At 49.2% G+C, this 24,947-nt stretch overlaps 1 gene segment (V, D, J or C); it reads right to left on the bottom strand.

Annotated features, from left to right (window-relative positions):
- Nucleotides 1-24,947, bottom strand: part of LOC306653293 (immunoglobulin alpha-2 heavy chain-like) — a 460,569-nt gene that overhangs the window by 328,772 nt on the left and 106,850 nt on the right.

Genomic DNA, 24,947 nt, shown 5'->3' with positions numbered 1-24,947 from the left:
ATCATCTGCCTCACCAAGAATGTGTGTGTACTGTCCTGCTGCATGTCTGCCTTGAATCCTCTGCCCTTACTTTTGCCCTCAGTGCAGAGTAAAAGCCATCAAACAGGATGTATTTTCTTTTTCCTACCCTTTGAAAACCCGTCCAGTACTGTTAAGTCTTGGATATGATGTGTCCCCCAACAGCTTCTGTTAATGTGGGAATGTTCAGAGGTGACATGAGTCAGGCGGTGGGAGCTGTGGCCTGGTCAGTGGATTAATCCATCCGACGGATTAATTTGAAAGGGCTACTGGACTAGGAGGTGACTGTAGGCAGGTGGGGCGTGGCCGTGCAGGTGGTGCCCCGCGGGCAGGTCTGGTGTTACAGTCTGGATGTGAGCAGTCCCCCGAAAGCTCGCATGTGAGAGTGCAGGAGGGTTCAGAGGAGGAGGAGTGGGCCCTGAGAGTCTCACCCAGTCAGTGAGCAAATCCCCGCAGACAGACAGGGTGGGCGAGGCCGGGGAGGAGGGAATGGGGCGTGGCGTTGGGTAGATATCTGGTATCTGGACAGAGGAGTCTCTCTCTGCTTCCTGATCACCCCACGGGCCGCTTCCCTCTGCCACCCTCTCCCCCGATGGTGTGCAGCCTCACCTGGAGCCCCGAGGACAGGAGCCGGCCCTCTGTGCACTAGGACCTCTGAGACCATCAGCCCTCAGATGAACGCGTCCTCCTCTACAGTTGTGCTGGTCAGACCACTTAGTCACGGCGACACAAGAGCTGGCACAGACGTCTGAGAATCGCATAGTCAGCCCCTCGACCGCCCCTGTCTGTCTCTGTCTTCTTCCAGGAAACCACTGGGTGAGCAACTGCCCACCACGGTGCTCTACCCACCTCAGGTCCAGAGCAGTGGACCCTGGACTGAGCAGAGAATAAGAACTTCCGCAGGGGTGTGGCGCTGCGCCCTGTCCTGCTGGGTGGCTAAGGGCCTACGAAGTCCTTGCCCGCTCCCTCCCTGGGTGGCTAAGGGTAGGAAATTAAAAAATTCTTAGCAGTAAATAAGAACAAAGATATATCATATAAAAATCTGTGGGACACTATGAAAGCAGTACTTAGAGGAAGATTTATTTCATGGAGTGCATTCAATAAAGGAAGTAAAACTCAACAAATAAACGACCTAACACTACAGCTCAAAGCCCTAGAAAAAGAAGAACAGACCAACACCAAAAGTAGAAGAAGACAGGAAATAGTTAAACTCAGAGCTGAAATCAACAAAATTGAAACAAAAGAAACAATCAAAAAAATTGACAAAATAAATTTTTGGTTCTTGGAAAAAATAAACAAAATTGATAAACCCTTAGCCACACTAACAAAGAGAAGACGAGAGAAAACCCAAATCACAAAAATTTGGAATGAACAATGAAATATCACAACAGACACGAGTGAAATACAAAATCTAATTAGAAGCTATTTTGAAAATCTATACTCCAACAAAACATAAAACCTCGAAGACATCAACAGGTTTCTAAAGACATATGAATTACCTAAACTGAACGAGGAGGACATACACAATTTAAATAGACCAATTTCAAGTAAGGAAATAGAAGAAGTCATCAAAAGCCTATCAACAAAGAAAAGTCCGCCACCAGATGGGTTCTCAGCCGAGTTCTACAAAACCTTTAAAGAACTGCTCATTCCAATACTTCTCAAAGTATTCCATAAAATAGAAGAGGAGGGAACCCTCCCAAACTCATTCTATGAAGCCAATATCACCCGGATACCTAAACCACACAGAGACTCATCAAGGAAAGAAAATTTCAGACCAATATCCTTAATGAACATCGACGGAAAAATTCTCAACAAAATTTTAGCAAATCACATACAAAAACATATTAAAAAGATAGTGCACCATGATCAAGTGGGTTTCATCCCAGGGATGCAAGGTTGGTTCAACATCTGGAAATCAATAAATGTCATTCACCATATCAATAGACTTAAAGTCAAGAATCACATGATTATTGCAGTAGATGCAGAAAAAGCATTTGATAAAATACAGCACCCCTTCATGCTCAAAACACTAGAAAAAATAGGGATAGTGGGAACATTCCTTAACATTGTAAAGGCCATTTATGCTAAGCCCATGGCCAATATCATTCTAAATGGTGAAAAACTGAAAGCATTCCCCCTAAAAACTGGAACAAGGCAGGGATGCCCTCTTTCACCACTTCTATTCAACATCATTCTTGAGACTCTAGCCAGAGCAATTAGACAAACCAAAGAAATTAAAGGGATACGAATAGGAAAAGAAGATCTCAAACTATCCCTGTTCGCTGATGACATGATTATATACTTAGAGGAACCAGGAAATTCCACCAGAAAACTTTTAGAACTCATAAGTGAATTCAGTAAAGTAGCGGGATATAAGATCAATGCACATAAATCTAATGCATTTTTACATATAAGTGATGAATCTTTGGAAAGAATAATCAGGAAAACTACCCCATTCACAATAGCCTCAAAAAAAATAAAATACTTGGGAATCAATCTCAGAAAAGAGGTGAAAGACTTCTACAATGACAACTACAGAACACTAAAGAAAGAAATTAAAGAAAACCTTAGAAGATGGAAAGATCTCCCATGTTCTTGGATAGGAAGAATTAATATTGTCAAAATGGCCATACTACCTAAAGTGCTATACAAATTCAATGCAATTCCAATTAAAATCCCAATGATGTACCTTACAGAAATAGAGCAAGCAATCATGAAATTCATCTGGAAGAATAAGAAACCCAGAATAGCTAAAGCAATCCTCAGTAGGAAGAGCGAAGCAGGGGGTATCGCAATACCAGATCTTCAACTCTACTACAAAGAAATAGTAACAAAAACGGCATGGTATTGGTACCAAAATACACAGGTAGATCAATGGTACAGAATAGAGGACACGGACACAAACCCAAATAAATACAATTTCTCATGCTAGACAACGGAGCCAAAAATATGCAATGGAGAAAAGATAGCCTCTTCAACAAATGGTGCTGGGAGAATTGGAAATCCATATGCAGCAGAATGAAACTAAACCCATATCTCTCACCGTGCACGAAACTCAACTCAAAATGGATCAAGGACCTTGGAATCAGACCAGAGACCCTGCAGATTATAGAAGATAAAGTAGGTCCAAACCTTCAACTTGTCGGCTTAGGACCAGACTTCCTCAACAGGACTTTCTTAGCACAAGAAATAAAAGCAAGAATCAATAACTGGGATAGATTCAAACTAAAAAGCTTTCTCTCAGCAAAGGAAACTATCAGCAATGCGAAGAAAGAGCCTACAGAGTGGGAGAATATCTTTGCCAATCATACTTCAGATAGAGCACTAATCTCCAGAATCTATAAAGAACTCAAAAAACTCTACACCAAGAATGCAAATAACCCAATCAACAAATGGGCTAAGGAAATGAACAGACACTTCACAGAAGAAGATCTACAAGCAATCAATAAACCTATGGAAAAATGTTCACCATCTTCAGTAATAAGAGAAATGCAAATCAAAACCACCCTAAGATTCCATCTCACCCCAATTAGAATGGCGATTATCAAAAATACAAGCAACAGGTGTTGGAGAGGATGTGGGGAGAAAGGTACACTCGTACATTGCTGGTGGGACTGCAAATTAGTGCAGCCACTCTGGAAAGCAGTGTGGAGATTCCTTAGAAAACTTGAAATGGAACCATCATTTGACCCAGCTATCCCACTCCTTGGCCTATACCCAAAGGACTTAAAATCAGCATACTACAGAGATAACGGTCACATCAATGTTCATAGCTGCTCAATTCACAATAGCCAGATTGTGGAACCAACCTAGATGTCCTTCAATAGATGAATGGATAAAGAAACTGTGGTATATATATGCAGTGGAATATTACTCAGCCATAAAGAATGATAAAATCATGGCATTTGCAGGAAAATGGATGAAATTGGAGAATATCATGCTAACTGAGATAAGCCAATCTCAAAAAACCAAAGGATGAATGATCTCCCTGATAAGTGGATGATGACACATAATGGGGGGTGTGAGGGGTTAGTGTTAGTGTTAGGGTTAGGGTTAGGGAGGGTGGCAAGAATGGAGGAAGGAAGGACTGTATAGAGGGAAAAGAGGGGTGGGAGGGGTGGGGGGTAGGGAAAAAATAACAGAATGAATCAAACAACATTACCCTATGTAAATTTATGATTACACAAATGGTATGCCTTTACGCCATGTACAGAGAAACAACATGTGTCCCATTTGTTTACAATAAAAAAAAACTGAAAAAAAAAAGATTCGAAATAAGTCAAAATGACAGGAAATGCTAATCATCTCTCTATAATAACACTAAATGTAACTGGTCTCAACTCTCCATTTAAAAGACATAAGCTAGCAAAGTGGTTTAAAAAATAACATCCAGCTAAATGTCCTTTTCCAGAGACTCACCTTACCAACAAACATTCACAGGCTGCGACTAAGTGTGCAGCAATCGGTAGCTCACACCCGATGAGGCAGAATTCAAGCTAAGAGTAATCAGAAGAGACAAAGAGGATCACTTCCTACTGGCAAAGTATCCGACAAGAAGGTACAATGATTTTTCTTAAAAGGAAGAAGGTATATTGATTGTATTTATCCCTAAAAGTGGGTGCACCAACTTCCAGGAAACAAACACTACCAAAGCAATACCAGTCCTCCTCATGTTATTCTCTGAAACTGGAATTCGGAACTTTCCAAAATTTGTGCCATGGAACCAGTAACATCCTGATACCAAATGTAGATAAGGACAGGAAAACTACAGACCAATATTCCTGATGGGATGCATGGAAGAATTCTTAATAAAACTTGAGTGATTCACATTCAGAGACACTTTAAGGAGAAGATCGTATGTCATAATCAATTCGTGTCATTTTGATGGGGATGCAAGGGTGGTTCACACACGCAAATCAATAAGCTTGATTAATCACATAAACAGAATCAGGGACAAAACCACATGATCAAATTGTAGTTGTGGAAAAAGGCTCAGACAACACAGCACTCGTGTTACAAAGAGCAAAGACATCCGTGCTAGAAGGAACTTCCTGCAGCGTCATGAAGGCTGGGTGTGACGACTTCATCCCGAACGGGAAACCAAAAGCATCGCCTGTAGATGAGGAGCAGGAAGAGATGCCCGCTCTCATCACCTCTGCTCCACACTGGCCTTGACATTGTAGCCAGAGCAATCACGTAAGATAAGGAAGACTGAAGGAGATACTGACGGAGAAAGAAGAAGTCACAGTATCTCTGTCGAAGATGATCCTTACTCTGCCAGGAGACGTCTAGAGTCGAGAAATAAAGAGCAAAGTAGGAGAACATGAAATCAATATATACAAAGTAATATCTTTGGCCAGGCACAGCGGTGCACCCCTGTAATCCCAGCACCCTGGGAGGCTGAGCCAGGAGGATCACGACGTCGAAGCCAGCCTCAGTGACTGAGGAGTCCCTAAACCACTCAGCGAGACCCTGTCTCTAGGTAAAATATAAAAAGGACTGGGAATGTGGCTCAGTGGTTAAGTGCCCCTGGGTTCAATCCCCAGTACCAAAATAAAATAAAATAAAGTAAATATCTTTAAAAATCACGTGATACACGTGTGTGTATCTCACTCATGGAATTTCACCTTTACGTATAAGTAAAAATAACCAGTCAGGAGTAAAGCAATGGATAATGGAAGACCAGGGGAGAAGGGGAGCTGGAGGGGCTCGTGATCTGAAATCAAATTCCACACATGTATGCTTTGTCAGGATGAACCCAACCATTACGAATGATTGTAATGCTCTAGTAGTAAAAAGGAGAGTAGTCACTCTCCATACACTGAGAATTAATCTACCATAGCCTCAAGAATATTAAATGCCTGGGCGGGGGGGTCTAACCAAGAATGTGAAAGACCTCTACAGTGAAAATCATAGAATTCTAAAGAGAGACATCAACGAAGATACTGGAAGATGGAAAGAGTCCCCATATTATAATAGGAAGAATTCATATTGTTAAAAGGACCCTATTATGAAAAGCAATCTATAGATTCAGTGAAATTCCCATAAAAATTTCAATGACATTTTTTGCATAAGAAGAAAAAATAGCCCTAAAATACATATGGAAGACTAAAGACCCAGAAATGGCCAAAAACAATACTGAGCAATAAAAAGAAGGCTGGAAACATCACAGTACCTGATCTCGACCTGTACTGCAGAGCTACAGTAAGAAGCAGGAGGCACTGGAAGACAGAGGCCAGTGGAAGAGAAGAGGAGACACAGGGCAAACCGCAGCCACACGCCACCTGATCCTGCTCAGCAGTGCCACAGACGGTTGGAGAAAACACAGCATTTCTAAGGGACGGTGCCCAGTGAATTGAATATCCATATGTGGAGAGGGAATCACCCCCTATGCCTCGCCCTGCACAAAAGCCAACCCAGAAAGGATCGAAGACCCACAGATTGGACCAGGAACCTTGCAACCGTGACAGGAAAACAGACTCGATGCTCAAATGTAGACAGATATCAGCTTTCTTATCAGATTCTGAAAGTTCAGGAAATAAAGCCAAGAATCAACAGATGGATAACATCAAATTAAAAAAACTTCTGCACCACAAACAATTCAGAGCACGAAGAGAGAGAGAGAGAGAGAGAGAGAGAGAGAGAGAGAGAGAGAGAGAGAGAGAGAGAGAGAGAGGGAGAGAGAGAGAGGGAGAGAGAGACTGACTACGTAATGGGAAATGACCTCAGAATACGTAAAGAACTCAAAAATTCATCACCGAAAACCAAGTGAACCAATCAATAAATTGGAAAATGACCTAACAGACATTTCTCAAAAAAGAAAACACAAATGACCTACAATGTATGACAAAATCTTTGACATCTTTAGCAATCAGGGAAATGCAAATTGAAAGACACTGAGATTTTATCTCACCCCAGTTAGAACAGAGATCAACAGAATGTAGTTGAGAACAACTGCTGACAAGGATGCGATGTGCGCACGTTGCCGGGACTTCAGATTCCAGCAAGCATTGTGGAAATCAGTGCAGAGTCCTCCTGCCGCAGCAGCAGAACCAGCCGCGACCCAGTCATTTCACGCTGCGGCATTTATTCAGATGAACGACAGTCGGGCACCATAGTGGCAGATGCATTCCAATGTTGATAGCAGCACAAGTCACAGCAGCCAAGTTATGGAATCAGCCTGGGCGTCTGTCGACAGAGGAGTGGATGAGGGAAATGTGGTGTATGCACAATGATGTTGACTCAGCCGTAAAGAGGAAGGAGATTATTGCATTTGCTGGTAAGTGGATGGAACTGGAGACCATCATCAAAGGTGAAATAAGCCAGACTCAGAAATTAAGGGCCTTGTACTTCCTCTCATGTATGGAAGCTCAGAGAAAAGAGGGATTTAAAGAAATGTGTAAATGCATCCTACTCTCATGTACAGCTAATTAGGACAAATTTTAAAAATTAATAAAAAAGTAAAATAAAATAAAAACGCTCTCTCAAGAATAGAGGTTTTATGAGCCCAGTGGACCAAGGGGAGCGATGGGATTGAGGGAAGGCAAGAGGGGGGCTGAAGAGCAGCCAGCAGAGCACGTTCTGCACAAGCACAAGAGTGTGGCCACGAACCCGCTTTTGCACATAATCGGAATGCACCAAAGGAAATAAATAAATGAAAAGGAGACTTGTTTTAAAAGATAATTTGGAAGACAAAGAGAACACTACCAACTTCAACAACCAAAAACGGCAAATCCTGGAGAAGCACAAAGAGGAAGGAAAGCCAGTGGTGACTGAGCACGGGAGGCCACGAGGGGACCTGAGCTCGCTTCACGGAATCCAGGCCGAGGGTCTGAACTCCAGTCCTCAAGAGCGAGAAAGCACAGGCACGGAGAGACATGGGAGAGCGTGACCCTTCCTTAAGCAAAGGTGTTCGCAGACGCGATCCTTGCGGGAGCCCAGAGGCTAGGCTGATTAAACACAGAAACGCTAAAAGAACTGTTGTATCCACAAGACACTGAAAGAAACAAAAGTCAACAGCAGAAGGATCAGTAGAAGTGAAACACAGGGGGAGGGAGGCAGGGGAAGTCCTGGGGCTGAATCAGAGCAAATTACATCCACGCTTTTATAATTATGTCAAGTGAATCCTAATGTGATAAATGACTAAAAAAGAAAGTTAAAAATAAAAGAAACTGTCATGTGGGTGTGTGTGCACTTGTGTGTGCATGTGTGTGTATGTGTGTGCATGTGTGTGCATGACTGTTTGAGTGAGTGCATGTGTGTTCATCTGTGTGTATGTGTGAATGGGTGTACATGTGTGTGCATGTGCACATGAGTGTGAGAATGTGTATCTGAGTGTCTCCGTGTGTGTGCATAAGTGTGTATGAGTGTGCGCATGTGTTTGCATCAATGTGTGTATGAGTGTGTGTCATGAGTGTGTGCGTGTCTATCTTTTACGTATGCCTGGTTCTCTTTATATGACTCGAAGCACCAAAGCAAAACATAAGCAAAGATTTAAGGAAGATCATGAAATCCACAAGTGCACAAAATGATAATATGAATAAAAAGAGGGAATAATGCAAGAAAGCAAACAGAAATTCTTGAGCTGAAAAGTGGCATAACTGCAAGAAGCATTTTACTGGAGGGATCGACAGCAGACAAGAATAAGCAGAAGAATCAGGAAACGAAGGAGAAGGGTCTAGAAAACAAGTGCTTGAGGAAACCATGGAGCAAGACGGCCAAACATCTTGCCCAACAAGAAGGACAGCCCACGACTGAGCTGTGATCAGACAGAGTGCCCGGCAGGAAGCACAGCCCACCACTGAGCTGTCATGCAGACAGAGTGCCCGGCAGGAAGCACAGCCCAGGACTGAGCTGTGATCAGACAGAGTGCCTGAGGAAGCACTCTGGGCAGGAGCGGGAAGCCTCTGTGCTCTCAGAGGAGCCGGGCAGGACAGCGCCATGGAGAGGCAGCTGGGCACCTGCTTCCCACAGCACCTGCCACCTGTCTGGGCCAAGCCAGGACCCCAGAGGTGCCCCTGCCACAGCAGGTGACTGCTGGGCCGCTCCCACAGGCCTGTGCGTGCTGCAGCTTGGAGAGTCGCCTAGGTTACCTGTGCTGGCCTCGCCCCCGAGAGGCAGCCCGTGTCCTGCCCACCCCCCAGTGACCTAAACTGCTAACACTCAGCACCAGTGGACACTGGACATGCTGCACAGTGCTCTGCTGGGGCTGGTGGCCGCCCAGGGCCTCCACTCCTGCAGGACCTTGGATGTGAAGGGCCCAGCCCAGCAGGGAGGCTGAGAACCTGGCTTCCCAACCAACATGTGCCCTTCCCTGGGGCTAGGAGGACTGTGATCCCGGTCTTACTGGTGATCGAGACCAAGTTGTGTTCCAGGGATTTGAAGAATGAGCAGCCAAGGCCCACAAGCATAGTGAAGTTTATTTAAGAGCCTGACAGACAGAGTCCCCTGAAGAGGAGGGGCCTCAGGAGCCAGAGGCCCAGGCCGGAAGCCGGCTGCCTTTGTACAGCCCTCGGGATGTCTCCCTTTCATGGTCCTCCTCTTCCGCCCTTTCCTGTAGGTGTGCCCCGGAGAACCTGCACACGCTCTCTGAAAATCCACCGCAGCGATTCTGTCCTTGGAAAACGATTGTCACCCTCTCGCTCCTCAGCTCTGCCCATCTCCACTGCCTGGATTGAAAGACGCGCATCAGCTGATCTTCTCCACGTCTCGGGACCAGACCCTGTTCATTCTTTTTAAAATTGTTTTAGATTTTTCAACCTGTTCTAACTGGTTGGTCATCCATGACAGCAGACTGCACTCTGACGCACTGTAGACACATGGGGCGCGACCGCTCCGCCCTCTGGCTGGACATGGTGCCGAGTCAGGCCAGTAGTGTCATCACACGTGTACCAGGGTGATAATGTCCATCGCATTCCACGTCCTCCCCCCACCGCACGCCCCTCCCCTCACTCCCCTCTGCACAATTCAAAGTTCCTTCTTCTTCGCTGCCACCCCCCACTATGGATCAGCATCTCCTTGTCAGAGAAAACATTTGGCCTTTGGTTTTTGGAATTGGTTATCTCACTTAGCATGACAATCTCTAGTTACATCCATTTTCCTGCAAATGCCATAATGTCATTCTTCTTGAAGGCTGAGTAATGTTCCATTGTGTATTTATACCACATTTCCTCTACGCATTCGTCCGGTGAAGGACACTTAGGTTGGTTCCATAGCTCGCCCGTTGTGAGTTGAGCTGCTAAGATACTGATGTGGCTGTGTCACTGTAGTCTGCTGATTTTAAGTCCTTTGGGTATAAACCGAGGAGTGGGATAGCTGGGTCAAATGGTGGGTCCATTCCAAGTTTTCTGAGGAATCTCCACACTGCTTTCCAGAGTGGTGCACCAATCTGCCATTCCTCCAGCCATGTACGAGTGTGCCTTTCCCCACATCCTCGCCAACACCTGTGTTACTTGTGTTCTTGATAACTGCCATTCTGCCTGGAGTGAGATGGAATCTTAGAGTAGTTTTGGTTTGCATCTCTCTAATTGCAAGAGGCGATGAACATTTTTTCGTGTTTGTTGATCGATGTGTTTCGTCTTTGTGAAGTGTCTGTTCAGTTCCTTAGCCCGTTTATTGATCGGGTTACTTGTTTTTTGGTGCTAAGTGTTTTGAGTTCTTCACAGGTCCTAGAGATTGGCCGTGTGGTGAAGATTTCTCCCGCTCTGTGAGCTCTCTCTTCATGTTATTAATTGTTTCCTTTGCTGAAACGAAGCTTTTCAGTTTGAATTCGTCTCATGTATTGATTCTTGATTTTACTTCTTGCAGTTCAGGAGTCTTGTTAAGGACGTCAGGTCCTAAGCCGACATGGTGGATACCTGGACCTACTTTTCTTCTCTTCGGTGCAGGTCTGTGTTCTAGTGCCGGAGTCCTTGATCCACTTTGAGCTGAGTCTTGGGTGACCCTCAAAATTCTCAGCCGGCTGACCTCCTGACTCTTTTCGCTGTCTCACTTGCACAGAGAAGAAGCCCACACGTAGCAGGTAGCCCCTGTGTGCCTGACCAGGCCTGCCAATCCATCAGACTCTGGTCACATGTCCCCCGAGAACTGACTGCCCAGCCAGCCAGCCTACAGCAGTATCCACATGCACACAGGCCCAGCTTGATGCTGGCCGGGTGAGGAGCTCAGGACCCCTCTGAGCCCACACGCGGTCAGCTGGCCTTCAGTACCCATGTGCACCTGGACACAGCCCAGCAGCCCAGCAGCCAACAGCCACGTGCAACAGAGAGCTGGGCCCAGCGCAGTGCAGACGCTGGGACCCAGCCGACAGCCACTCACATGGGGCCCTGCTCCCACAAAGCCGCCACAGCCCTGCGGCCATACACCCCGGGCCTAGAGGCCACACGCCCCACTCCACCCGGAATCCAAGCTGATCACTGCATTCAACACACAGTTTGGCTCCCTCCCCAGGAAAACCTCTCTCCACGAGGACAACAATGGGCAGAGGGCGACCGCCACATTGCAGACACAGACAGCCAGTGGGAACAGACACACAGAACAGAGCGACCGGGCAGCCAGGGATCACAACACTTCTCCCGGACGGCCCTCTGCAAAATGCCAAAAAGAAAATCAGTCACGATCTCAAGGAAGGTCGGCAAGACACAAGAGACACAGACAAATGAGTCTGTGAGATGGGGAAGCGATTTGTGGCCCAAGGGAGAAAACCGGCAAGGACACTGACTTCAGAAAGAAGAATCCAACAGCGCTACCCACCAAGAACTCGGTGGATGAGATCTAAAGGCACAGTGGAAAGGCACCAGACAGACCAGCGAGGCAGGAGAAGAGGCCCTGGATCTGAAGACTCGTCTCCTGAATCGACCCGGTAAGCAAGGGGGATGAAGGAATGAAAGGGACGGAGGACCCGCCAAGACCTGTGGGACATCATCGGGGCAGCGGATGCCCACAGCTTGGAGACTCCAGAGCAAGCACAAGGAAGGAAAGCCCAGGCAGCGTGCTGAGTGAAGAGGCCGCTGAGGAGCCCCGGTCCTGGGAGAGACGCGAACCTCAAGATCCACGAAGCTCAAAACCCAGTGAGACTCAATTCAAAGGGGTCTTTTCAGAAACACGTCATGATCAAGCTGGAGAAAGTCAGGGGTGGAGAGAGGAGTCTAAAAGCAGCAAGAGGGAAATGCTGGAGTTTACGTACGGCAGTCTCCAAAAGCTTAACCGCAATTTTAAAACCAGGGGTTGAAGGCAGGTGGGCACTTAACCACATCCCCAGCCCTTTTTATTTTGTATGTAGGGACAAGTTCTCACTAAATTGCTTAGGACCTCACTAGGTAGCTGATGCTGGCCTCGAACTTGTGGTCCTCCTGCCTCAGCCTCCTGAGCCACTTGGATTACAGGCATGGGCCACCACACCCACTAAGTGCAGATTTCTAAGCAGAAATTTTGCAAGCCAGGAGAGCATAAGATACTATTTTCAGAGAGTTGAAAGGAAAAAAAAAAAAAAAAGCCAACCAACAATGCTGCACCCAGCCAAGCTGCCCAGAAGTGAAGAGAAATGAAGTTTTCTTCAGACAAGCCAGGGCAGGAGCTCCACACCAGACCGGCCTGCAGGCGGGCAGGTGGGCAGGCGGGTAGAGTGCGCAAGGAGCCAGACCTCACCACTGCAGAGAGCGAGACCAAGGAGCCGCGCCAAGTGCAGCAAAGTAACAGGGCCCACAAAGGGCAGTGCAGGCCAGGGCGACGCCTTCAGTCTTTTAGGTGCAGATGACGGTGGGCGTGCTGTCACCTTACGGTGCAGGAGCGCAACGTTCGGCTCCTGTGGCTGAAGGATGTGGCAGTACCTGTACCCAGCTGAGCTTCATGTGTAGACTTTGGGAAGGATGAGCCCTTCGATCCTGGGCCCCCCATGCCCGCCTCCTCCTCCGCGGCCCTCCTCCAGCCCAGGCGTCTCCCTTCTCCCTGGCCCGCTGCTGTCTCCACACCTCGGCTTTCGGTCCTGGGGCCTGGCTCGGTTCAGCAAGAGTCTCCGGTTCTATCCCTTTACTGGCCAAGGCCATAATTCTAAAATATCAAATTAAAAATCAAGAAGCCAAGTAAATATGTTCTATTAAAACACCAATGATGCTCAGAGTTCGTCACTGCAGAATCGCTCTGCCTCCGGCTCCGAGTCTGCCCGCATCCGTCACCTCTCATGGCGGGAGGCGCCTCGTGGTGGCCTACTTTCTGTGCATCTCCCAGCTCCACACCAGCAACATCGCATTTGCAGCTGGAAATCAGCTATCATTTTGTTGCTCATCCAGACTTTCGATATTGAACCTAAGAGAAAATAATCAACAAAACTTCAGGAGCAGATCCTTGATATCAGTAATAAATGCAAATGGGTTAAACTTCCAAGTAACAGATCTAGACTGGCTGGATGGCTTTTTTTTTAAGATGCAAGTCTATTCAGCCTAAAAGAAACACACCTAAGCAGTAAAGACACAGACTGAAGAGAAAGGACCGGAGAAGAGAGTCCCTACAGACTGCATTCGAAAGCGAGCCAAAGGACCGTGAGTCAGAACCTGTGCGTGAAAACAGGCCAAGGAACTCCTCTGTAAGGAGAGGAGGACCAGAGAGGAGGGCGTGTCCAGAGAGGAGGCCGCCTGGCCCTGCAGGCGCACCAGCGTCAGGCCGCCTGGGGAATGGAGGACCGTGGGAGCTGAAGGGCACAGAGCCTGCGACAGCGGGGACTTTGGCAGCCCACGTGCGTTGGTGCAAAGAGATCCAGACAGAAAGGCAGCAGGGGCTTCACGGTTAACCCTGCACAGACCAGTCGGACCTGCAGACGCTCAGCAGGTCAGCCCGCAGCTGCAGAAGACGCGGTCTTCTCATCGGCTCGTGGAACTTTCTCCAGGACAGACCTGAATGGAGTTCAAAAACAAATCCTCTCCGGTAGCCCGTTCTGACCACAGTGGGGTGATGCCACAAGTCAACAAGGGAAACCTTAGTGAGTACAGGAGGACTCAACGGCGTGCTGCTGAACTCCAAGGAGCAAGAAGAGACCTGAAGCCATCCTGACACAAGTGAGAGCCGTAACATGACATGACAGACACCTAGGGCAGAGCACGGAAGTTCCAGGAAGGAGTGCCCAGCAGAAGTACGAGGAGACACGCTGAACAACCAGCCGAACATGCGACCCAGCACGTAGAGGACCAAGAGCAAGCCAGCCCTGACATCAGCAGGAGCAGAGAGAGCAGAGCTCAGAGCCGCAATCAACGAGGCCGAGACCAAAAAGGGGACGTCCAACGTCAGGGAAGAGCTGTTTTTCTGAAAAGATAAACAAAATCAACCGTTAGTTAGACTAAGACAAAAGAGGGGGACCCCAATAAATGAAGTTGGGTATGACAGAGGAGAAATGGTGAATGATCCCCCAGAAGTGCACAGGACCACGGAGCCCTGAGGAACACGTGTCCATCAGCAAGCTGGAAACCGAGAAGCAGTGGAGAGACCTAGGCTCACATCCACCGCTGCCAAGCCTCAGGACCTGGGAAGGGCGCGGAACCACGGCCAGCAGCAGCCTCCCAGCCAGGAGGAGCCAGGGGCCTGAGCGGTCACTGCAGAAGGCTCCGGGACCCTGAAGGAGCAGCCAACACCCACTCTTCTCCCACGGCCCCAAGAGAAGGTGCTGGGCTGGGTGTGCTTTGCCCACAAAGGTGCATGTGTTGAAAGCTCGGTCCCCAGTCAGGGCTGGGAAGTGAGCGGTCCCCCAGAGCTCTCGTGAGACACTGCAGGAAGGTTCGAGGACGGGTGGTGGGTTGAAGGGTCTGAACCCATCAGTGAGTGAACCCTGAGGGACCCAGTGAGCGGTACCTGGGGGCAGGTGGGCATGGCTCACGGAGTGCTGCCTTGGGGCGTGGACCTGGGTATACATTTTGTTCCTGGAGAGTGCAGGCTCTCCCTCTCCCTGCCTCCTGATCACCCTGGGAGCCGCCTCCCTGTGCCACCCTCTCCACCATGATGTCTGGCCTCACCTGGAGCCCTGAGGAATGGAGCCGGCCTTCTGTGGACCAAGACTCTGAAACTGTGAGCCCTAGTAAACCCTTCCTCCTCTGTAATCGTGCTGGTCAGATCATTTAGTCACAGCAGCTAATGGCTGACGAAGACAGCGGCTTACAAATATTTCATACGAATCCCTGCACGTATTGTGAAAATGCACAAATGCCTTGACTTTATGGCATGAACCAGGAGTAGCTTAGGACACTCTGGGATATACAAATTTCCGATGCTCTTTCTCACCCAGACTGGAGCTGGACTCTCAGGACAGGTGGACACTGACATGAGCTGGAACAGAGCCCAGGCCGCCCTCTCTATGACCCCGCAGTCCAGCCACAGGGCTGGAAACCCAGGCAGGCTGAAGCTGCCTCTCCCAGCAGCCAGGGGTCCTGGGCTCTCAGGCTCGGGGGGGCCCCTTACAGCAAGATGGGTGTCGGGTGGTCCTGGGCACAGAGTGTGGTCAGGGTCCTGAGGCCAGTGGCAGAGCCAACCTGCAGCTCCCACAGTCCATGCAGAGCTGACCATCTCCCTCCTGGGACTTTGCCAAGGGAGCCGCCCTGAACTGCTGCAGGAGGAGTGGGTGTCTCCACCCTTTGGAGCCCTGGGTGTGGGGAGGGCATGTCACAGAGCCTCACTCTGAGGGATACATAACTGGAATACATCGAAGTTCACTCTGAATATACACTTTCTGTGGATTTTCCCAAGATTAGAGGTTTCTGTCAGCATTTTTCAGCATGGACATGTGCCTGAGATAATTTTTTGCTGTGGGAGCTGCGCTGTGATGGCAGGAGGTTTGGCAGCCTCAATGGTCTCTAAAAAACAAATGCCGTAACATATGAGAACAACAACTGCCTCCAGACTTTGCCAAAGTTGCCATGGGTGGAGGGTTCTGGCACCGTCTGGGCTCCAGCATGAAGTGTGTGCTATGACCTGATCTACCACACAGACACAGCGTGGAAATGGAGAGGAGTCACGGGAGGAGACAGGGGCCCACCTGGCATCAAAGTTCATAAAGTTCAGCTGGGTGTTGCCGGGGTCCAGCCCTAGCAGGAGTCCATGGGTTCCACACTGGTAAACGGGGCGCAGGGAGACAGTGTCGGCGATGGATGGAGAAAGAAAGACACAGACTCTAGTTCTGGTGCAATCAATCCCACTTTATTCTGGGGAAGGCTGGGTTTATATCCATTTTTCTTCAGGCTATAATGGCAGTCTTGTGGTTAATGAAATTAAAGAAGTTTTCCAAAGCATAAGCAGGAATTGTTCTTAACAAGGAACTGAAAGATTATGAGAAAACAGTAACCTTACAGATCATCCTTACCTAATCACACTTGTTTTAAGCATGTCTAACTATGTCAATGAGCTAATACAACGTTTATTTCCTTAATATCTAAACTCTAAGTGACCTAAGACTATTATTATGCTCGCGGTTAAAGCGATAGACAAGCAATCTCATGTGACCATCTCTACTAGGTCCATCTGGTTAATATCCAAATTGCTGAGTTAAGGGCTACAGGAGGGCAGCGGTCACAGTGGTTCTCGTGGCCAAGTTTTTTTACTGAATAGATTACATTGTCTTATGTAGCTCTTTTTCCCAGAACAGGGCATTGTGTACCAACGTTTATTATAGGGGTGACCTATTCTGTGTAGGAAGGAAGGAATGCTGTGAAACCTTATTCTTTTACCTTACCACCACACATAAACACAACCATCATCTGGATTAAACCACCCTGTAGGAGACAGGGGGAGATCTATGTCTACCTTCTCTAAGGGCTTGCCTTTAGGGGGTAGCAGGGCTTGCCATAGATAAAATAAGCTGGTCCATATCTAGTGGCTACTGGGGAGGTGCTTTGTGCTTAGAACTTGGGGAAACATTGTTATCTATAAGTTTCTGTGCCCCAAAGGTTCCGGCTGTGCCAGTAAATGCAGTGTTTGGTTTTTAACATAATAAAAACATTCTTCTGTAGTGAGGTTAACATCACAGGGTTTCAACATGTGTTTTGTCTCCATGATGTTTTTCTGGAAATTTGTAGAATTATTCCCATCACTTCTAGCAAGATCCCCAGACTGAAGTCAGTAATATATTATTAGGACAACTCCACAGAATAACATCCAAGCTAGGGAGGCATACATCTGGCTACAATCCCTTTAGGATGAGTCTGTGCAATCATCCCTGAGTGGAACTCTGTCAAGCACTGCAAGGAGAGCCAGGCGCCCCCGCAGGGCGTGGTGTGACTTGCCTCTCACCCAGGTCCTCAGGAGTCTGAGACAGGTCCAAGGCCAGCCTGGGCCTCTTGGGGATACCTGTCTTACAGTAAGCTGGAACAGGGCCATGATGCAGCTCAGAGGTAGAACATCCGGGTCCTTCCCCTGTAGAGAAAAGCAGTTTATAAAGTTCACACTAAACTCACTCTGTAGGAAACAACATTGAAGAAAATCATCTTCATCAGCAAATGTTGTGAGTAGCCTGTGCTCAGAGAGGGAGATCCCGACATGACTGAGCTAGGGAAAGGGAAGCTTCTGAGGGTCTGAACAGGAGAGCTCCGCATCTCCATGGAGCCGGTTTAGGGCAGGGCCTGGCTGGAAAGAACCTCAGGGACAGGGATGAACTCCTCCCTCCTCCCTCTGCCCTGCTCCAGGGTGACCCTGAGCTCCCTGTGTGCTGAGCGCCCCCTGCTGGCCCCGGGCGCCCTGCAGGGAGGTTTGTGTCTGGGCTCACACTGAGGTCCCCTCACTGTGTCTCTGGCACAGTAATAGGTGGCCGTGTCCTGGGTGGTCAGGGAGCTCAGCTGCAGGGAGAACTGGTTCTTGGACGTGTCTCTGGAGATGGATGCTCGGCTCTTGAGGGATGGGCTGTAGTAAGTGCTACCACCACTACATATGTACCCTATCCACTCCAGCCCCTTCCCTGGGGGCTGACGGATCCAGCTCCAGCAGTAACCACTAGAGATGGAGTAACCAGACACAGCACAGGTGAGGGACAGGGACTGCGAGGGCTTCACCAGGCCAGGTCCTGACTCCTGCAGCTGCACCTGGCACAGGACACCTGGGGACAAGGAAAGAAAGACCATGTCAGTCACCTCAGTCACAACCTCCCCATGGACCCAGCTGACACTGGGGCACTCACCTTGGGGAGCTGTGACCAGGCACAGGAGAAGACCCAGCAGCCTCATCTTCTAGACCACACCTGGCTTCCCAGAGAGCTCAGCCCTGTGTGAGCAGAGAGTTGTGAGCTCCCACAGCCCAAAGGGCATTTGAACCCAGAGCAGGAGGAGGAATTTGCATGTGGCTGAGGCTCTTCTTATATCTGGAGAGGCTGAGGCCAGGTCCTTAGTGCTCCTGAGCTGTGTCCCTCTCTTGAACCCAATGGGAGCTTTACCTGTGATAGGAAAGCAGATGATTTATGGGGTGCTGGAATGTCAGAGAAGCCCAGCATCTGAGGACAGCACTGACTCCCCATGTCCTTCCTCCCTGGACTTGCAAGGAATCTCATAGGGACAGGAAATTGGCTTGCATGCAAAAGGCCCCAGGTTCATCTCCCGGTCCTGAAAGAAGAGCCCTCAATGATGGGCTGAACAAGAGCACAGGACTGAGGATGGTGTTCCCCACGTCCAGGAAAAGAGTCGTCTCTTTCTTCTCATGACTAGATCTTCTCTTATCTCTGTGGGATTTGGGGGCTAAACACTGGGTAGGAGAGGAGGGAGCAGGGTCTCTTGAGGGGAGAGGGTTCCTGTTTTTTCCCCACTGCCCTGCCCTCCACACTCTGACCTGCTTGTCCTCCCGACTGTTCAGTCAATACCTGTGGACAGGTGGAGCTGGAATCTGCCCTGAGCTCTCCCACTCACCTGTTCAGCCCTCTGGTCTCCACCATGAGAGGACAGCATGGGAGGGGCAGGACCAGGGTGAGGGTCCTGGGAGCAGAGGCAGCTTTCACCTGCAGCCTGAGGCTGAGAGCCACTGGGTCCACCAAGAGCAGCAGAGCCAGGCTGACAGCAGACAGGGAGGACATGCAGGGCAGGCAGGGCGGGGAGGGAGGCCCAGGGCTCCTTCCGTGTGCAGCATCACTACAGTGAGAACTGCCCTGACCACAGCACCATCATGTGGGGACACAGTGGACACTCTCCATCCTCAGGGGATTCACTGAGAGGACAAGTGTAGGTGCTGATCTCCTGATGAGGATTCAGGAACTGATCTCCTGCCTAACTGAGTGAACAGAACCTACTAATGAGACATTTAGGCACCTGTCCTTATTCACTGTGGTGTTGACCATGACCTCACTGCAAACACTGAAACTGCAGACACCCTCCTCCTGGTGGTGTGGAGGCCAGGGAAGTACTTGCTGGCCTCCATGTTTCCCCAAACTGCAAATCCATGGGTGCCCCTGTGTGAAGTTTCCCAGTCCTAGCAAACTAAATGATTTAGCTGTTCTTTCAAGATACAAAAGGGGAGACATTTTCAGATGACCCCACCTCCTGCCCTGACAATCCTGTATCCCACTGTGTGGCAGTCTTCCCCTCCTCACCTGTGCCAGTGAGACCCAGTGGGCTCCAGCAGCCAGGGCTTCACCTTGCTCTCACCATTCACCACAGTTTGTTGGTGAAACTCATAAGAATGTTCTGGACTCATGGTGTGGTCGTGAGTGAACCTCATAAACATGTGTCCATGCTTAGACAGCTCTTGGCCCCTGTGACAGGTCTGGAGAAGTGCCACCTGGAAGAGGGAAACGTTCCTCTGGTTCAGGATTTCAGAGGTTGGAAGGCTCTGATCCAGGAGGGGAGGACATGATGGCAGAAGGCTGGGGAGCAGGAAAGCAGCTCAGGACATGGTCAGCAGGAAGCAGGGGAGCTCTGCTCAACAGGGACAAAGTGTGAACCCAAAGGCACACCCAGTGACCCACCTCCTCCTGCCTCACCCCACCTGCCTACAGTTGCTGCAAGTCAATCCATGTCTGTGGATTAACCCACTTTGTGTTAGAGCTCTCATAATCTAGTGCTCTCACCTCTGAACCTTCTTGCACTGTCTCACAATGAGATTTTGGGGCACCTTCTATGTGAACAATTACAATTCTTGTTTCTGATAATCCTTCCACCTGATCAGTTTTGAGGGGGCTCAATCCCCTCATTTCATATTGACATGAAGAATGAATCCAGGGGCACAACCCACTGGTGTGAAAAGGGTCCTTGCATGGCAGGGGAGAGGCTGGTCCAGGCTGTGCTGTCCATCACCAGCACTGCTATGCCAAGCCTGGGGTCTGCATGTGGAGCCTGCAGAAGGCACTTCACATTTCCACACAGAGGGCACAGAGGATGGGAAGCTGTCATGGCAGGACCCTGCTGATGTGTTGATGAGAGGATAATTAGAAATGAGCATGAGGACTGTGGAAAGTGAACATGGACGTGTCCTGCAGGGAATGCCAGGCCTGAGAGAAAAGCAGCAGTGCTCCCCATGGACGCTCACTGCAGAACAGAGCCAGCAGCAGCGACAACAGCCAGGTCTCATGCACCAGCTCCTGGGTTTGTGCAGCCTGCAGACAAGCCCTGGGCTCTGATGGTGGGAGGGCTGTGTCCTCCCCTCATTTGAACTTCCATGCTCCTTACAATTCTCCCTGCCCTGTGCTGCCTCCTTGAGGCATTGCCGATGCTTGAAGTGTAAGCGCTGCAGAGACTTTTAGTTCTCCTGTGTGTGGCACTGGCTGTGGCTCTGCTTCCTGACCGTGCACAGCCCCATGGCCTCTGCACACACGGGGGACCCTGGACCTTCCCAGTGAATGGTGAGATCTCCACTCTGCACCTGCACATGGCTCCACAGAGCTCCTCCTGACTATCACATGTGGGCAGCTGGAGGGTCAGCGTGGTCACCCTGAAGTACTGGGGGTCTCCTCATAGACACAGGAATTTGGAGGAGCAGAGCTATGGAGGTGGGACACAGAAAGCAAATTCCTGGTGTGATTTTGTCCTCTCTCTTGATGAGAGTTTTCATCTGCTCCTCAGGGACCTCCAGTTGTGACTGTCGTGTGCAGAGCTGAGAGTGTGTGCTTGCACATGAGTGTGTGGGTTTGTGTGTTATTGTGCAAAGTGTCCCAGAAATGCTTCTGGTGTTCATGAGATTCCTCAATTCACTTCCATCTAGAAAGGTAAAAATCGAACTTTTAATGATTTTAAGTTGCTGCTTGAGGAATTTCAATACCAGTTAGTGGACCTTTAGGATTTTAATTTTATGAACATTAGACTTGATGATATTTTGAATTCATTTTGGGATCATGGAATTCAGGAGATAACATGAACTCATTTCAACCACATTTAACTACTTACTATTTTTTTTTTTTGATTCAGAATCATCTAGAGTAGGTCCAGAATCGTCATTGTAGAGAACTTCACTACAAAGTGTGTAAATTATGCAGAAAAATTCAAAATCTATCAGGAAACAGTTCCAGGGAGTCAATGAGGAAGTCCTTTGTCCTGAGCTCCCCTGCTGGCCTGGGCTTCCTGCAGGGAGGTTTGTGTCTGGCTCACACTGAGGTCCCCTCACTGTGTCTCTGGCACAGTAATAGGTGGCCGTGTCCTTGGTTCTCAGACTCTCATTTGCAGGTACAGCCTGTCCTTGGCTTTCTCCCTCGAAATGGTGAATCAGCCTTTCTGAATCAGCACAGTTAATGGTACAACAACTACCACTAATGTTGAAGACCCACTCCAGCCCCTTCCCTGGAGCCTGGCGGACCCAGCTCATCCAGTAGTCACTGAAGGTGAATCCAGAGGCTGCACAGGAGAGTCGCAGGGACCCTGAGGCTGCACCAGGCCTCCCCCAGATTCCACCAGCTGCACGTCACACTGCACACCTGCAAACACAGAGGCAGCCTGGTCAGGACACTCACTCATCCACTCTTTCTCTCACTCCTGTCCACTCACACACTCAGGATCTCTGCTCTCCACTAATCACCTTTGAAAACAGCCACAAGGAAAACCCAGCTGAGCACACAGTCCATGGTGAGCAGCCTGTGTTGAGTCCTGACCACTGAGTGGGATGAGCTGGAGTCCAGGGCTGGGCACCTGTGCAGAGCTGCAGGGTAAGGTGGGCTGGTTTTCATGAGCAGAGGGAGGCCATATTTGCATGTCCTCCTGCTCTATAGTAGCTCTAGGTGGAGGCCCAGGTAGAGCAGCAGTGAGAGCAGATGGGTGTGTCACGGGCAGCCAAGTTCCCTGAAGGCTGCTGCTGTGTCACCTCAGCATGTTCTTGTGTCCCCAGAATAGTGAGACAAATCACAACCTTGGCCAGGCCACCTGGATTTCCCTAGGGCTGGTAGAGTGACTTCCTGGCCTGTCAGGTTCGTCTCTGCCATGAACATGTGGGGGCAGAAAGGGCTAACTGGAGGATGTTGGAGGTTTTTTTATTTCCCAAAATACTTATCTATTCCATGACCACACAAGAGAGAGTACTTTATTTGTGAGAGAGGGCGTGTGACAGGATGGCCATACCAGCCCTGTCCTCTTCACAACCACTGAGTCACCCAACTCTGCTTTATTCATAATACGCAGGTAAAAGGGGCAAGAACAGCAGGAGCTTCTTCTGTGATGGACAAGATAGGGTTGAGTTAGGGGAGCCAGCCTCTTAGGGAGAAATTCCAGAGGGGACAGAGAACCACTCCCAGGCAGCACCACCTACTTCCCGGCAGTTCCTAGAAGCCAGGCCTCTGTGTCCCGTGGCTCGACCTAGTCAGATTCAGCTAAATAAGGAGGGTCCCCACACTGGCATTCTGAGTCCCCAGTGTGATCCCAGCCCCACTCTAGGCATCCAGCCCAGCTGCCCCTCTCTGCCTCCTGCCTTCCGGCCATGTGGTGGAGCAGCCTCAGGAAGCCCTGGGCAGGAGCAGCACCTTGATGTTTGCATCCTGGTCTCCAGAACCTGCTGCAGTGCAGCTCTCTCACTGCACATCATCAGCCTCTGGAGCTGCTCAGAGCCCCACAGCCTGGAGTCAGCTCATGCTGGAGCTGGTGACAGAGGCAGTCATAGTAAACAGCTAAGGATTCAGCCCTGGACTGGGTAAGGTGTCTGTGCCAGGTTGATGTGGGTGCTGGAATAGTCTCTCCAGCAGCAAACCTGGCAGCAGCCATGTGGCTGACTCTGCAGGCACACAGGTGCCAATGCTGCCGAGGTGAGTTCTCTTCCATCTGTGTCCAGAGGAAGACCTGGGTGGCCCTGTGCCTCAGGCAGAGCTTTGTCACAGGTGCAGCACCTACAAAGAGACCCTGGGGCCATGGCTAGTGGAGCCTGGAAGCAAGGCCCACTATGGACCCACCCCTCTAGGTCTACCAGCTGCAGGGCCAGCTAGGAGAGCAGCAGGCAAGAGACTGCAACTGTGCAGCACAGCCTGGGTGAGCAGAGACATGGGGTGGGACAGCCTGAGGATTGAGGACAGGACCACTGTCCAGTGTGCACAGCAAGTGGAACCTGGAGGCCAAGGGGTGACCCTTAGTGGTAATGTGGAAAATAAGCTGTCCACAGAGGAGGAATGAACCTTAGCCAAATAAAATGTCATGCTGTCCCTCCTGGCCATGGACATCACCTGGAGCACATGGACCTAGCTGACCAAAGTCAGGCAGAGGGAAGCCATCACCACACCAGCATCATGTGGGGATTCTCCTGCATCAGCCTCCTGGACAGAGAGGACCAGTGGCCCCTGGAGATGGGAAGGTGCAGGGAGGGTGAGGGTGGGGTGGGTGGGGTGGACCAGGTGCAGAGGGCCGTGTCCTGGTGCCCTGCAACTCACATGCACTGTGGCCACAGCCAGGCTGTGCTTCACAGTGACTGCAGCCCAGCAGCTGGGGGCTCCCAACACCAGGGAGGGACAGGTGATGGACAGCTGGTGTGCACAGCCTGGGTCCATCATGGCCCCCTCCCCCATGTGTCAGGTGCTGTCCTCTGTCTCACAAGCACTGGGTTTCAGTGTGACTATGAAAATACAGCAGGAATCACCAGCTGTGTGTCTGATGGAGAGAGAGGCTGACCTTCTTAGTGATGCTGATGATCACACACTATCGCATGTGAAAGACAATACACAGCACATCTTTGTTTACTTGGTTCCTTCAAATACATTCAACTCTCCAATCCTTAAATATATTGTACTTAACTATGTGCAGATACTGTCCTCAGAAAAGCACATTAAACAATCCCCTACAGACTCCCTGACAATGAGGGCCACTGTGTTCAGGGAGCATCAACCCAGCATCCACCAGGGATCAGGAAGGGCTGAGTGAGGCCCCCAGAGCACGTCCTGAGGTTTCTTTGAGGCAAAGGGGACAGAAAGCAAACCACTGGGGAAAGGGAGCCCCTGGGAAAATGCTTTTTGAAATCTGATGCAATATCCATTTTGTTCAATTAAATGCACGCAATATTTTATAGAAGGTACTCTTATTAGGCTCATAAACTTAAGACTTCCAAGATGTTCAGAGAGGAAATCAATGCATTTTTACTTTGTTGAAAGAAAAACAGAATATAAATTGAGAAGATGATGGTGAGTACAGGAATTCAGAAGAACGAGACAGGAAACGACTCCTGTGCTTTGCGTCTGTCCATCCACCTCTGAACATGAGGATGAGGCAGAGGAGGCAGGAACTGAACCACTGGGGAAAGTGAGCCCCTGGGACAATTCCGTCTTTGTTCAGGTGCAATATTCATCTTGTTCACTAAAATACCACAAGCTGTCTATGTTTGAGTGTTATTCAGGTATTTCTCTGGTCATCATTGGACTACAACAAAGGAAAAGCAGGTTTTTACATTTAATATGAAGAAAAATAGAAAATTCAATGAAGAGATGATACCACATAGAAAAATTTCAGGAAGATATGGTAGGCAGGAAGCAACTTTTCTGCTATAAAGTTATGTTTATGTGACTCTGAATACCTGAAAGTTAACAA

The sequence above is a fragment of the Sciurus vulgaris genome (genome assembly GCF_902686455.1).
Source record: "Sciurus vulgaris genome assembly, chromosome: 2".
NCBI classification, from domain to species: Eukaryota; Metazoa; Chordata; class Mammalia; order Rodentia; family Sciuridae; genus Sciurus; species Sciurus vulgaris.
The sequence above is the reverse complement of the archived record's forward strand: the minus strand, read 5'-3'. Positions and strand labels throughout refer to the sequence as shown.